Here is a 13,150-nt window from a genome sequence, read left to right on the forward strand (position 1 = left end):
ACAGTTTCTTTATCTAGTCATCTTTTGAAGAACACGTCGGTTGGTTCCACAGTTTAGCTATTGTGAATTGAGCTGCTAACATTGATATGGCTGCCTCATTGTAGAATGCTGATTTTAAGTACTTTGGGTCTAAACCTAGGAGTTGGATGACTCAAATAGTGGTTCCATTCCAAGTTTTCTAAGGAATCTCCCTATTGCTTTTCAGAATGCTTGCACCAATTTGAAGTCCCAACAGCAGTGTATGAGTGTACCTTTTTCTCCATATCTGATCAGTTTCTTTAATTTTTATCCTCTATGTACAAACTGAATTTTTGTAGGACCTATGCACATGGTCAGTCAAAATGAAACAAAATAGATAGCACTTGGTGTTCTGTGTGACCATATTCAGTACTTAAGGAACAATTCTTTCTATTTTAGTGAGTAACAAGATTGCAGTTGATAGATTTGGCCAGTAAAAACAAAGGGTTCTCAGTTGAATTTCATATAAACCACTCATAAATTTTAGCATATGTATGGCCTATGCTATACTGAAAGCATACACTGAAAAGTTATTCATGGCTAAAATTTTGTCTGGTAAACTTAATCATAGTGCTGGGGGTGGCAGGCATTCAATTTTTGTTTGAATAGTTTTGCTTGAATATGTAAATGACAACATGGATCAAAATTTTTACAAATAGACCCATATTGATGCATATCAATATGTAGATGTTGTAAGTCTACTACTTTCAGTATTAGAGAACAACCAGAAAATATACATTTATTCAACTAATGGCAAGCACCTTCTTCTTCTTCTAGATGGCTATGTTTGCTGTATGGTGATGATGAAGAAAAAGTCAGCAATGCAGAATGATAAAGATCTAAATTACAAATCAGTACAAGCCTACCAATCAGCATGTTAATGCATGACAAATGAAGGATACAGAGAGAAGTCTAGGCCCCATGGGCTATAGGGTGTTGAACAACACTCAACACGTGATCTGTAAGATCCAGCTACTATTGCATAGGTGGGTGGTCTGCAATGCTGAATGCCAAACAAACAGGTTGGCAGTGTAATGACTCCACAAGTAAATGTAAAACTATAATTGTGGTAAGAGCACTGAAAGAGGGACAGGGAAAATGTTGTTATAAAAGGCATATCGGAAGTCTGGACCTAGCCAGGCATAGTGGTGCATGTCTGTAATCCCAATCACTTGAGAGGCAGAGGCCAGAATATTCCAAGTTCAAGGCCAGACTCAGCAACTTAGCAAGACCCTGTCTCAAAATAAGAAAGGACTGGGGATGTAGCTCAGTGGTAAGTTTGCTGAGTGGAAGTCCCAGAATAATAATAATAATAATAACAACAACAACAACAATAATGTTTGGACCTTCTAAAAGAGTACAGTACAAGGAAGGGTTTCTTTGATGAAATTACAGTAGAAATAGTAGAATTGAGATCTGTTGGATAAGAAGGGCTTAACTAAAAAAAAAGATTGTTAAAATAATAGCATACCAGGTAAAGGGAATAGCAAGTACAAAGATTCTATGGTGGAAGTGAGCCTGGAATCCAATGAAACCAGAAGAGACTGTTGTGGCCAGGAATGCTGGAGAGGAAAGGGTACAATGAGGTGAAATGTCAGGAAGGGGGCAGCTTATCTGGGGCATTCAAGGCCCTTAGTATTTATCCTAAGTGCTCATGAGACAACTTGAGTAGAGAGAAAAGATTGTGAATATGTGTTTTTAAGAGGCTATTCTTACAGATTAATGAAGAGCGGCTTGGAGGAGCCCAGGAGAATTAACATAAAAAGTTCCTTGGAATACAATGGAATTTAATATGTATCTTGGAAGAATTAAGATGATAGAAAGAAATGTGGTGCATATATAGATATATATTCTACAAAATTGTGAAATAAGGAATATATGTGATTGGAAGAGAGTGTCCATTTGATAATAGAAGACTTTTGTAATGCTGGAAGAGGCAGAGGAGGGAGTCAGCAACCAACAGATAGGAACTTGTTAACAAAGATAAGATGGTCAGATTAACTCTACAAGTAATGAGTTATTATTGAAGGTTTTGAGTAGAACCATAATACAAGTAGAATATTGGCTTTTTAAAAAAATTTCATGTAGTATCACAAATACGCACAGCATAGTCTACACTAGGGGATTGAATATTAAAAATTGTGAGTTAGTTAAACATCTACTCTAGAGCAGGTAGACTGTGGAGGGGAAGGTGTGACTTACAGACTTTGTTTTGGAGAGAATGGCAGTAGTACAAAGACCTAATGGAAATAGTAATGAAGAAGCAAGAAAAAGGTAGGAAAAGAGATAAAATAAAACAAACAACAGTAACAACCACAAATGACAAGTACTGTATCAAGTTCAAGGGAATAAAGACGGTAGTTCAAGGATGTGGGTTACAAAGGCTACATAAAGTCAAGCAGGTTATAAGGAAGATTTTCCAAAGTTTACCACTCTGCTTTTGCTCAGTAACAAACTCAAAGCCTCAGTTTCGTACAACAGCTGAGATTCGTTTCTCACACAGATTACTCATAGGCTCTATCTTCATTCCCAGATGCAACCTGAAAGAGCATCCCTATGGGGACATGTTGTTCTCATGGTAGAGGTGAAAGCGTGGGACAGAAATATGCAGTTTAAAAAAAATTAATAACCTTTACTCAGAAACTGCATAGGTAGATTTGCTCACAGTTCATTGGCTAAATCAAATTCCATGGAGAACCCTGATATGAAAGGGAAATAAGTATAATTCTCTTACAGAGAGAGAGAGAGAGAAGTTAAATATAGTCATACATTAAGAGTCCTCCATTTCACCTCTATGCATTTGCCCCAAGAAAAATGAAGATGTAGCACTACACAAAACCCCTATGTTGATTTTTAAAGCAGCTTTATTCATAACCACCAAGGAAGAAAACCATCCCAGTGCATATCTCCTAGTGAATGCAGAAGCAAATAGTGGGTACATCCATACAATGAAATAATACTAAGCAAGAAAAAGTAGCAAACAATTAATGACACGTGTAACCACTAGTATCAAAGACATTATGCTTGGTGAAAGAAATCAAACCCAAATCATTATGTATCTTATGATTCTATTTTTGTGACATTCAATAAAGATCAAAACCAGAAAATGAAAACAGACCAGTGTTTGGCAGAGACTGGTAGTGAGAAAGGCACTGAAGCTAAGTGGAAACAAGGGTATTTTGCAGGGATGATGGGAATATTATGTTTTACAGTGGTAATACAACTGTATGTTTTTCAAAACTCATAAACATCTTCTTCTAAAACAGTGAATTTCACTTTATGTAAATTATTCTTGTATATATATTAGCTTAAAGTATAAAAATCATATTTACTTTTATGTTATTTTATGCTTAAATTGCTTAATATATTTTTCAAGAACTAATAGTTGAAATATATAATAAACAAACAGACAAAGAAAACAAAATATTCATTTATAGCTTTTTGAGGTGGCAGCAAATAATTCATGAATTTAGATATAGTCTCTGATAACCATGACTTTAATATGAAAATTTGCAATTAAGAAATTTATTTTTATTTTCTTTTTAAGAAAATAATCCTCAGCGTGTAATGTCTATCATGGATTTTATGGTCTGTGGGTTTTATAAAAGAAGTTGGCATCAGTATATAATTGTAAAAGGCTTTTGAGTCATTCCCATTCCCTAAGAAATACTGCATAATCTAAATAAGGAATGCTGCACTTTAATGGGCATAATATTTTAATTTGGTAGTTGCACAAAACTGTGTTCTGGCAGTTTATAAATTATATAAACATATAAAAATTCAACTGACATGCATTATTCAAGAACAAATAATTGCCAAGAAAGATGAGTAGAGAGAAAAATGGAATATAATTGAGAGCCCCCACTCTCTGTATTTCACTTCTTTCATTCCAAGATAATATTATAACATACAGAGAAAAGAGGTAAAGGATTACTTTTTTATTTCCAGTAATGATTCAGTTAAAAGTAAAAATAAGCTCTAAAGTACAGAGAAAAATAGTTCAAAGCATTGTTTTTGTCTAAAATAGAGTCTTACATAATTTAAGTAATTCAGTTACAAAACTGGTGAATTAAGATAAATATTCAGATTGATTTTTAAATATTTTAAAACAAAATAAAATCAAGCAAAAACAAATCACATCAATGGCTTAGTTGGGCATTTTCTGGGAGGACAAGGTGGAGGTTAAATTTAACAAAGACTATTATTCATTAGACACTTGTAGGACTATGTATTAGTCCCTCTTATGTCCTCCGCCCACATTTATATAAAAAGCTTTTTACCAGTTGCATTTCTGAGTCTCTTCTAGTGAGTTCCAAGGTAAAAAAAGTAACACTCCTATACATCTCTTGCTCTGTCTTGATTACTAAGGATTGCTGGCTGCTGGGGTCGGGGGAGGGAGGGGGGAGGAGGGGACACATTCTATGCTCTTGCTTTCCTATGTTGATTCTGTAATCTTCTATGGGATTTTAAAGTCTCTTGGTGGGAAGAGTCTGGACCTATTTGAAATCTGAATATAAAGCAGGTTCCCCACTGGTGCAGTATCATGACCCTTCCTGTCTAACCATAAGCATTCCCTAGGCAACCTTAATCAGGAGCATTGCAACCACTTCATAACTAATAGCATGTGTATTACACAGGCACTCTATCTAGCTTTTATTTCTCACTTCTACTTCCTAATCACAAACCATTTACAGACCACGGGAGTTAATAAGAAAGACTTTTGGAATCATCAAATATATATTTCTATACAAGTACTTATCAATCTTCTCAGAAAAAAAAATATTGGTAGTGAAAAAAGATCAACTTTAACAAAAAGTGAGAAATGAGATATGTTTAAGGGTATCAGATTCTACTCTGTATATCCTGTTCTGCCCCCAAATACAGGCTTACATTTTCTCTCAGTGATAAGTAATTCATATTATATTGGCATATAAATACCTGGGGAATTTGTAGGACGTCAACCTTATGAGGCGTCTCAGTCTGTTCTTCCTGTTATAGCAAAATGGCATATCCTGTAGTTAATAAATATCTCAAATTAATTTCTAAGGTTTCTGGAGACTTGGACTGTGAGATCAAGGCACTGGCTGATTCAGTGTGTAATCAGTGCTCAGTTCCTTGTTCATAGTGGTGGCTTTGAGCTGTGTCTTCAGACAGTAAGAGAAACAAGGCAACTCTCTAGGTCCTCTTTAACAAGGGCAGTATTTCCCCGCATGGGAGCTCCATCTTCATGTTTCCCAAAGACCATCACATTGGTGATTAGTCTTCAATATGTGAATTTTGTGTTCACAATATTACAACCCCAGCCTAGAGTAAGTGTGTTACCTGAGAAGATGGGAGTGACATGCCCAGGTCATTGCTCCTGAAGACTAAGTTGACCGCAGGGAAGGATTGTATCCCCATTATGTCATGACTAGACAGTTGGCTGAAGTTGCGTTTCTTGTTCCACACAGTTACTGGGCATCAGAGTGGGGCTTCTTCTAAAGTCTTTGTCCTTACCTCCTTGCTTTAGAAAAGAAGGCCTTCTGAAAAGTAGCTACCAAATGCGTAGAGGCATTTGGTACTTGGTTCCTATACTTCTCTAAGTACTCATTCGGATTTCCCCAGTTGCCCCCCAAATTTTCAATCATACCATTTTGCTTCCTCCAAAATGAGTACATGAAGTGTTTTTCTGCTTCTTTTTCCTCTCATGAAAGGATTTAAAAGAATAATCGTCTGTCAGAATAAAGCCCAAATCCATTAGCAATTTAAAAATTATTTACCCTTCTTTAAGGATAGAGGGGACTTTGTCTTAAGAAACCCAATGCTCATACTTGGCCAAACTCCCAACAGAGGAAAAAAAAGATGCTTCGTTTTGTCCTGGGAATCATGACCCTCAGGGGAGAGATTGAATGGCTCTAGCGTAATGGATAGGAAACTTAAACTTTCATATCAAAAACACAAGTTGCAGTTTATATACTGACAAATTAAAGAAGAAAAGTTTAATTCACTCAGTTTAATTCACTTTCAAATTGTTGTTTCATTCTGAATTTTCCTTTTCTCTTCTTTTTCCTCTTCTATTTACATTTACATAAGTTATGTCCTTAAACTTGGAAAAATTATCAAGATTCCAGTTAAAAAGGGAAAAATAAAATCATAGGAGAGCCTCTACTTATTTCCTCTTCCTCCAAAAAGAAGAAACAATCTAGAGTTTTTCAAAGAATATTATAAAATATTCAAATGTTCACCAAAGCAGAGAAGCAGTAGGCTGTACTGAGGGATACTAGAATGGGAATGTTTTACTATGTTTATAACTTGGTCAGTTCTCTTAGTTTCTTTAGTCCTCAGTTCTTCATTTAGAAAACCAATTAATTATATTATAAGATCTTGCAGAACTAATAACTTGTGAACTTAATCCTATCCCCAACTTTTTCTTATTCTTAAACCTTGTAATGATGTATAAAAATCACTGTTATTTTTTGGTTTCAGACAACTACCTGTTGCACTGATAAGATTCATACCTGCTCCTTCTACTCAGGGAACTTGGACTTGGAGAGAAGTCTTTAATATCAGTTAGCCCTGTACTAGGTATTTCATGATAATGATGAAGATATAATATATATTTACATTAAATATATAAAACTACATTTTTCTCTCTCTTGGATACTCTTATATAATAAGTGAGTGAGTGAGTGAGTGAAGCTAGGAGAGAAGGAAGAGAGAGATCAGTTGTCTGAACTTTATGCATAGGATACAGTGGGTGCCCATGGGCTCCTGCTTTCATCCTATGCTCTATCAAGTCTTATGTCTTCTTCTTTGTTCTTAAAATGTGTAGATGATTATGAAATGCAAGAAATTATTGCAGTGTATGTGCATCTTAAAAAAGAACAAAGATAGAAGTTTAAATGTCAGATATCAGCTATGGATGAAGAAGATCCTGAGAAAAATCATTCAATGGCACTTCTGAAATTATTCGAGGACAATTATTTGGGCAGAAAATTCAACATGTTAATATTCAGACTCTGTAATGTGACTCTTGCTCAAAGAAAGAGCAGGAGTGTGTCCCAAGGCAATGGATGCAAGTCCAGAGGAAATAAAAGCTTTAAGAATATGCTTATTTCAAGAAGAAAAACACAATAATGTTTATTATGGGTTATTTGGAATGAAAAGAAGGAAAAGGAAAGAATAAAGGAAGGAAGGAAGGAGAGGGAGGGAAGAAAGAAGGCAGAGGAGGGAAAATAAAGCAAGGAGAGGGAAGAGAGAGAAAACTGAAAACAAAAAATATAGCAACCATAGAAAAGTAGTTTAAATTATTAGCTATAAAGAGAATTTTCAATCTTTAAAATCATGGTTATAAAACCCCCAAAGTAATGGGTAAAAATAATTATAATAAATTTAAAAATTAAATTTCAAAATATGATAAATATTTCCTAAAAAGCCATCTTTAGGATTTAAGGCAGGTATATTTATCTATTTTATCTTGTACACTGTTATACACCCAGGACTTTTTATAGTATCTGGCACCTGATAGACACTTAATAAGTGTCATATTAATATACTGATGAATAATTTAAAGTAAATATTGAAAAACAATATGCAAATTAATTCGATAATGGTTCCATGTTTGGCTGTGGTATATTGGGTCCATTTAACTTTTTCCTGAATTTGTAAACATTTTCTACCTCTTTTTCTACCTGTTCATATTTTTTTTGTTGATACTCAAAAATATATTTCTTGAGCCTTCTACCAAAGCACATGCCCTTTCTCATTTAAAACTTGGCAAAATAGATCATTCAATTAATAGGAAAAATAGAAATTTTTAAAAAACAGATTGAACTTTTTTTCAAAAAAACAAAAATTAAGACATAAAGCAGTGTGTGCTCTGTGTAGCTATCATTCTATCTAGGGACAGCTACATAGCATAGGAATTATTTCTTTCTGTTTTAGTCATGAGCTAGTTTTTCCATTGTACATTTATTCCACAGCTAATAAAACAGAGCAATTCTACTCGTTTTTAATGTTCTGCCAATGAACATACTGCTAAGAACAATAAGTATGAAATAAATTCTCACATTTTTTCAGAGAAAATTAGTTTTGTACCATGAAATTTGACCACGTTAAGTCAATTAAACCTACACAATAAAGCTTCAATTAGATTTTGCAGCAAAGATTTCCTTGCTGAGTCCCAGAGCCGTTTGCAGTTGTAGAAATCGATAGATAATATACACATTGGACTCTGATTTTGTTCTGGTTTTAGTAATATGTGAGGTCTGGAGACAGAACTGCACTGTGGTCAAATTCATAAATTCAGTCTGGCATGATACAGATAATCACAAAGGCTTCTCTTCTGCTTAAAATTATTCATGTATCAATTCATTCAATTGTCTTCTTCAAGAAATGCATGTGTAGGTCCCACTACTTATTAGCTGTATTTTGGATGGGTTTCTTAATTTTTGACATTAAACTTTTTGGCTTTCATATATAAAAATCCAAGTTATATTTGTAACTATCTAAAATAGTTGTTAGAATTAAGTTAACACATGCAGTGTTTTAAAAGTCTTGGAGTATTATAAGGCCTCAGCAAACATTAGGTTTTTTTATGGTGCACTAAGTACTGTGTTAGGAACTGCAGGTGTGGTGATGAAAAAGAGTGTCTGGTCCATGGGAGCTTAAAGTCTAGTGGGCAGCACTGTTGCAAGGCAGCTCTGTTTCTCTTACATTTCTGCAGGTCTTGGGAGTAAGAAACACTGGCAGCCTTTAGTTCCCTCTTTCCAGATAGAACTCAGGCTGTGTAGATAGCAAGCTTGGAAGATGGCATCTTCATTCACAGCAAAATAGGGGGATTTTTTGTTTGTTTGTTTGTTTTTACTGTTAAAAAAATAAGAATAAAAAATGTTATGTTTTCCTCTAGAGCCATGTTTGGGCCGGCTTGCCTGCAGCCCTTCTAGAAGACAGAGATTTCCTAAGCTTGGGATTCCTTGCCTGATGAAATCCATAGCATGTGCAGGTGTCACCTGGCCTTCATCATATCCTCAAGGAATTGGGATGCAGGCAGCTAGTGCAAATGCTGATTTCTTTTTGGCTCCTGATATTGCTATATGTAATAAATTGTCTTTTGTTTGGGATCCAGGCATGTTTTCCTTCTGCTAGTATCCATGAAACTAGGGCAAGCTAATTTGTTAGCCTGCAAACAGAATAAAAGATTCTTTATAATTCCTGACATTAGGTGAATAATCATAGATGCAGAGCATGTCTGTTTAAACACAGAAATGGTATGTATTCATATATGCACTCTTGTATGTGGAAAAACAAAAATGCTATAGCAGCTTCATTGTACAGTAGGATGTAGGGATAGTAATATTTTATTAATGTATTGAGCTGACCCTAAAATTCTTAGACTCAGTAGCAAACATAAGAAACTCCTAATCAAAACACTAAGACAAAACTGAGAATTCACATTCATCTGGTTTACCACCTTTTCTCTGGGGTATAATAGAACATTGGCATATACTTTGTACTCCATGACTATATCCATATATATAGATATTGATATAGATATCTATATACACACACACATGTATAAACACACTCATACATATATATTTATTTACTTATCAATACATTGATTTAACAAATGCATTTTCTTTAGTGCTTGTCAATTTCCATGAAACTGTAGGTACTTCTGCATGAGAAACTCAGTCCATTGGTAAACATATATTCTACGTAGTCTTTCTTACTTTATAATTCAAGATAAGAGACACTATGCTGTGATGATATAAAATCCACAAGGTATTTGTGAATGGCCTTACATAATACAAATTTTAATTTCTACTCATGTCAGCATGTGATATGAGTCAGGAAGTTGGCCTTCCTGGGGACTTTTTCTATCAAGTGATGGCTCAGGACTTGGGGTACTTCTATAACATTGCTTTACCAGGAGTAAATTGAAAATGGCATACTTAATTTGGACATGCATTTAACTTCTTTGAAATAATCTACTGATTCTTTTTCTGCACTTGTTCCAAACAATAACAAAAGTTTATTTACCTTTCCACATGATAAGATAGATGTTTGAATATTTACTTCCCTTTAGTCTATTTTTCCAAATAATTATAACTAATGTAATCAGGTCTCACCTGAAAATCATTTTGATCTTTTTCCTCGCAGCACTCTTAGGTTGTTGATGATATGTGAAGAATGCTACCAAGGACTGAAATCAGTACTTCACATATTGTCAGAGAGATTTGTGTGAGTCTAACTTCCCATGATGTAAACTCTATAGAGTTTAGTTCCTCTAGACATTTACATTATCTTGTAAGAATTAGAGAACATCAGAAAGGAAACTATTTTAAAGTATTAACCAATGCTAGCCATTTTGCCATTCCTCATTCCATTGCACCCTGTCACCTCTTCTTTACTTAGGCCGCTAGATAGGCAGTGCCTCCAGGCGGAGCAGCAACTGTGGAAACCAGAGAACAAAAACATCAAATTCCTGACTTCTTAGCTTTCAAAAAAAAAAAAAAAGCCATAGTACAATACTTGAAAATCAAGTTTTTCTTGCCTTTGAAGTGATAAGAATTCCATGGACTAGAAGAAATAGGAAAGAGTTTTAGAGGCGACTACAGACTTCATCTCTGGTGAGGACTCATGAGATGTCTCCTGTGCCCTTTCCACTCCTCTTCCACCCTCACCCTCAGAGTCAGTTCCTACAAGGGAAAAAGAACAATGGAAGCTAGTCTTATTTGGATAAATTACCTGTTCCTCTGCTCCATGTCTTGCATGCTGAGAGGCAACAGCCTTCCAAGAATACTATCAAACTCTGGGAAGAAGGTAGAGGTGGCTATCCATGGTGACAGGACTGAGAACTTTGAGACAATCATGGCTTCCCCTTTATGCTGTTGCTTTCACATATGCACTCCCCAACCTCCAAATAGCCTAAGATCATTTAGGGAAGGAAGTGAAGAAAAAATCTGAAAGGTCTATACTGCAACTCCAAATCACTATATTCTCTCAAAAAAAGTTGTGAAAATCTTGAGGTAATTGAGCTGATTAACCTAACATTCCCTATTAGAGCATTCACTCTTCGTGAGGCATAGAAGTCAATTTTAAAAGTATTACATGAGGTGACTCAGAAAGCACTTTGTAATATTTAAATTGTCAGAAATGTTTCTTTATTAGTTTATCTTTGTCAAGTGGCAATGGTCTAAAAATCAGAATAATGATAATGTAAGTGATTTGATTGGTTTTTTTCCAGTGATTCTCAAATTATAATGTGCAAAGGAATCACCTGGAGAGTATTATTAAATGCAGATTGAGATCCAGGTGTGGGATAAGGGTTGAGATGGTCTGTTTTTAACATGGATCATCATCCATCCTGTGGACCATATACCACATTTTGAGCAGTAATTCTCTAGTTAATGAACTATTTTTTTTTTGCATTTCCTGAGCTTGAAGTAACAATTAATATTGAATATCACATCTCACATTGCTCAAGAATTTCTTTATTACTCCCATCTGTTCACGTCAAGTTCCTCCTATTCTAAGCATATCTGAATTGATGATATTATGACCTGATTATCAAATGCTCTGAAATTACTTTTAGGTCTTTTCTTTTAAATATTTGTTATTATCCATACAGAACATGATGTGCTTCCAGGGAAAGTATAAACAAACAGTTCAGTCCTTGAGAATTTATGAGATTTAATTCCACAAAGTTGGCAGCAGACATGCCATTATTTCAGTTATTCGCTTTTAAGAAAGAACCAAATTTATATTTGGATACTATAAGTAAGAAATCTGGGCATGTTTTAAGGCAATAGAAGTACCATTTTATCTTGGTTTGATTATTTCTGTGGTCCCTATCTCCTTGAGAGTTCAAGAAAACAGTGCTTATGGAATATTATTGACCACAGCTTTGCCCCTTGGAGAAGAGGTAATTGAGCTGATTAATACTTTACTTTTAAAATTGACTTTTATGCCTGTACTCTAAATTGCCATTTAGAGTACAGAATGTCATTGTATATTCCAGAGATGATGTTGTCTGTTCATCTCATAAGACATGATAGACAAGAGCTTGTTGAATCTTATATTGGAATGGGTCAAATGACCTGGAACTGCCTAAATCAAACAGCAACTGTTCTTAACCCCCTCTTACTTTAAAAAGGAGTGCACTGGTTAAAAGCTATCAAAATATTGGGTGGATAATGGTGAGCAAATCATATCAACACATGGTGCCTCAGTTTCCTAATCTGTATAATGGTGATAATTGTTGTTCTTATCTCATGAGTTTTGTGAAGAATAAGTGAGTTAATATGTGCAAAGTGCTTAAGGCTTGCCTAGATTCTTATTATAGGTACTTCAGAGGTTAATTATGATTATTATCACTATTACTATCATTACTGTTACTTTATCTCCTTATTCTGATCAAAATGTTATGGTTTTGTAATCTCAGGAGGTTTGCTCTTCACTATTCCATCAGGATGAACTTGATTTTTTTCAAGTTCTCAAGATATTAACATAGGGAGGATGAACTGCTCCATTTATACTTACTGAAAATAATATGTATTGTGAAATCCTAATTCTAATGGATTTTATTTTTTTCAGTTGTACTAGAATTGTCAGGTAGTAAGGGGTTTACTCTCTTTAAAATTCTTAGAAAATGAAAAGAAAACATATTGTCAGAAGTATTCCCAAGCATCTCACGTTTTCATATTATTCAATAGATAAAGAAAGATACCCATTTAAGAATATGAAATGTACTTATCAAATAAAGGACTGAAATTAGGCTAAAAATAATATAAGGTATATTCCTTATATAAAATTCATAAAAACTGCTTAGCCTCTATATCCTTTTTATTTGGTTGAAAGAGACCAAAACAAGAGCATTTATAGATTAAAAAGCAGCATTCACAAAGCACAGACAGAGTTGTTAAATTCAAATTAAATTCAGCAGGTTTATACTTTGTACCTAGCTTTGGAGCTGTATGATTCACCAATGATGTATTTAACTTTGTCTTTTCCCTGATGGAATTTACCTTTTCATAAGACAGGTAATTGTCACAATTGAAATGATTACCTAAAGTTAGCAGTAATCTAATTGCATACAATCAAGTATCCAAATAAAAGGTGCAAGCATGCTAAATATAATTTATTAAGG

The sequence above is a fragment of the Urocitellus parryii genome, chromosome 2 (genome assembly GCF_045843805.1).
Source record: "Urocitellus parryii isolate mUroPar1 chromosome 2, mUroPar1.hap1, whole genome shotgun sequence".
NCBI lineage: Eukaryota > Metazoa > Chordata > Mammalia > Rodentia > Sciuridae > Urocitellus > Urocitellus parryii.